Below are 3,969 nucleotides of genomic sequence, written 5' to 3' on the forward strand. Positions count from 1 at the left end.
TTGTGACCCTTGCTTGCATCTACCCATGATTCATCATTTTACTACTCATATGTGTATTTGCATGCTTGGTGGAGATCCTTGTAGCTATTGCCATGATTTCTTTGTGCCCCATGCTATTGATGCTTGTTGTGTTGGGAGAGTCATGATGTCCCATTGCTATTTACATATGGCCTCTCGCCAATACATTGATGATATTTTGCTCATATCTTGCTTCCATACTTGTGATATGTCTTGTGCATTATTCATGACTACCATTTGCACACATGTCATGCTTGGCATGATTCCTTCTAGTACGTTGCATCTTCGCACTACTAGCTTGCTTAACTTGATCAATATGATTGCTTGCTTTGTCGCATCACCCATGTTCCATTCTTACTCGCTTTCTTGGGTTGATGACATATATGCTCTTGCCTCTCACATGATATATCTTGATCATTGTCGCTTGTCTCCATTAGTGCCATCTCTCATACCCCCTTGTATTGAGTGCCAACTTGCTATGCTTATTGATCGTGGAGACTTGGACATATTACTTGTGAAGCATGCTTATTTGATTGAGCCTATTATATTTGGTTGTTCTCGCATCATATGCCTCCATACTATGAAATGCTCCCTTGTCCTTTCTTATGATGAGCATGATGCATACACTTGCTGGGTATCTTACCACACGAATGATATGTTTCGCACTTCCGCTAACCTCAATTGTTTTTCTGAGTGTTTGTCATGTTATTTCATTTTGTAGGATTCACAAGGCGGTACCGTCATGAGACAACTTGGTCGTGTCAAGGTGTATACAATGCGCAACTCCAACATCCTTGAGACATTTCTAAAGGGAGCCATCCTCACATACACATATTGGATGGGTCATTCTTCCATTGTTGTTTCCTTCTTCTTGTCTACATGTTAAACATATTGGATGGAGGACCGACATTGGAGACGGACCCTATGGACCTTCAAGTTGAGGAGTGCTCAGACTTATTGGATGCACCTTCGAACCTCCACTCATGCCACGACATCGAGCATTGGTACACTAACACCTCCATATTTGTTGATTGTGCTCACACATGTCATGCTCGATGGACATATCATACACATGACAAATTTGCATCTTATGCATGGATTGACTCACATTATGATTGCCTTGTTGCATCTTGTATTCCCATGTCATCCATGATATATGAGCTTGTGCACTTCCTTAGCAAATTTGTTGTGATCTTTCTTGATGGCATCTTCATACATCATGATCATATTGCCCACCATCAATTGCATGACAACATAATCACTTTGAGAAACAATTACCATGTTCATGCTATTGATAAACCATCCCACTACGACATCATTTTGCACAATGGTCGCATTAATCACATTCCCAACACCTTTGTGCATACTACAAATGCTTTTGCTCCCATGAATGCTTTGCATATCATTCTATATCATCTTGATAAGCTTCATGCGCTTTGTCATGAACAATCTTGCTGCACGGACTCATTCTTACATGATGGACACTTTGTGTGCGCTAACCATTGTATTTCCAAGTGTTGTTTGTGTTTGCTCTTTTTGCATGTATACCACTCCGGCGGCACCTTGGAGTACTCGAATTGCGCAATGTCTTCAACTCCGTCCAACTACAAGTCCGTCCACAAGAACCGTTTCCATGGTGATGAGGATCACGATCCGAGGTCGGATCTTTCCCAAGGGGGGGGAGATGATGCGGTGCATCCTACGATCATCCCCATGTACACTTCGACTACTCCCCAAGCCCCAAGAGGACATACGATGAGACCTCGACCATAAACCATTGGACACAAGGTGAACTCACTCCTCTTCGAACCGTCACTTTCCACATATGAGACATGGTTACTACCTCATGCATGGACCTTGCATATACCCAGGTACATCCGAGATGACCATGGAGAATCAAAGGACCAAGGCCAAGCATGGAAGAGGAGAAGGAAGAAGAAGAACGGAGCAAGACATGACTTGCCCGGATCATCCGGATCCCCAGCCGGACGATCCAGACCAAGCCCGGATGATCCGGACCCCCGCCCGGATGATCCGGACCTCCGCCCGGACGATCCGGGTAATGTGCCCGAAGACACCCGAAGCCTGCTCGACGAAGCCGGATCATCCGGACGGCCGCCCGGATCATCCGGACGGCCGCCCGGATCATCCGGACGGCCGCCCGTATCATCTGGACTCCCGACGCCCGGATCATCTGGGCCACCATCCAGATCATCCGGACCATGCCTGCGTGCGTGACTTGGGCCGAGGCCCGTGTACCCCTTCGCCTCTCACCTACCCCTTCGTGGCTTAGACTATATATACTCCTCCCCCTCCTCCATTTGAGGGTTGGCATAGGTTTAGCTCATTTGAGATAGAGCTTTGCTCATCCATACGGATCTACTCCACGAGAGAGACCGCGTGCCTCTACGGAGAAGATCCACCTCGGATTCAAGACCCCCTCACGGGTGGCCCCCATCAAGACCTCCTCATAGAGAAGAACCGGTTACCCTATGTATCTTCCCTTGTTGACTTTGGATCGTGTATCTCTTTGTGTTTCGAGGATCTAGCACAGGTGTGATTGTTTCTTGTTGATTTGAGTGATTCCTCTCTTTCCCCTCGTGTCCCCCCCCTCGTGTTCTTCGTAGGATCCGCTCCAATCATGAAAGATCGGCCCCTTGAGTTTCCACCCTACATCATTAGGCCAAAAGCCTAAGCTTGGGGGAGTACGCGTTTCCCACCGACATTACATTCATGTTTACTTATTCCATTAGTCGGTGTTCACACTTTTTCATTGTATCATCCATGATTAGATTTATTTTTCTTGCTTTGTTCTTGTGTGTTTGAAAAACTTTAGAAAAACCAAAAAAATTAGTTGTAGCTAATTTACTTTCTATGCATTCTTAGTAGTAATAATAAGAAAACCCAAAAAGATTTCCTTGTTCTTATTTTGCTTGTTGGGAGCTTTCCCGTGTAAATAGTTTTTTTGTTTTTACTTTTCCCTTTTATTTGCTTGTTCAAGAAAATCAAAAACTCCAAAAATATTTCAGTGTGTTTCTCTGAATTTCTTTTCCTTTTATTCAAGTTGTACTGAGAAGAAGACCACGATGAAAATGTTGAGTGGCTCTCATATGAATAATTGTTGATCTAATAAAGAGCACATTTTACCTTGTCTTCTCCTGTTGAATAAAATGTTTGCAGATTCCATCTTAGTCCACAGCACTCTTGCACTATTATTATTTTCATATCGTCCGGTCGTGCAAGTGAAAGGAAATAATGACGACATTCGATGAACTGGCTGTGGCAGAGAGAAACTAGTATGGACTTGACTTGTTCTGTTTGTGTAAATATGTTTAACCTAGTAGCCATGATTCAACCCATTATGATTAAACATGTTTGCAATGACAATTAGAGATTATAGTTTCTCATGCCATGCATAAGTAGCTGGGAGTGGATAATGATTTATCTTGGATATCAACATTGCGTTAAAATGATTGTGATGTAGTATGATGGCATGGTATCCTCCGCTGAATGTTCGAGTGGCTTGACTTGGCACATGTTCATGCATGTAGTTGAATCAAAACCAACATAGCCTCTATGATATTTATGGTCATGGTGTTCATATCCTACTCATGCTAGTGTCCAATGTTAATTATGCATAATGCATGGTTATGACCATTGTTGCTCTCTAGCTGGCCGCTTCTCAATCTAATTGCTAGCCTTCGCCTGTACTAAGTGGGAATTCTGCTTGTACATCAAAAAACCCAAAAGTTATTCCAGATGAGTCCACCATACCTACCTATATGCGGTATTACCCTGTCGTTCTAAGTAAATTTGCATGTGCCACCTCTAAAAACTTCTAAATAAATATCCTTTTTGTGTGCCTGGATCGTTCATGGAACGACAGGAGGTGGTCGGTATCTTCCATGCTAAGCGGATTATTCTCAGGTCGAGTATTTATTAACTCGCCAT

Source organism: Triticum aestivum, chromosome 4D (assembly GCF_018294505.1).
Source record: "Triticum aestivum cultivar Chinese Spring chromosome 4D, IWGSC CS RefSeq v2.1, whole genome shotgun sequence".
In the NCBI taxonomy this organism is placed as follows: domain Eukaryota; kingdom Viridiplantae; phylum Streptophyta; class Magnoliopsida; order Poales; family Poaceae; genus Triticum; species Triticum aestivum.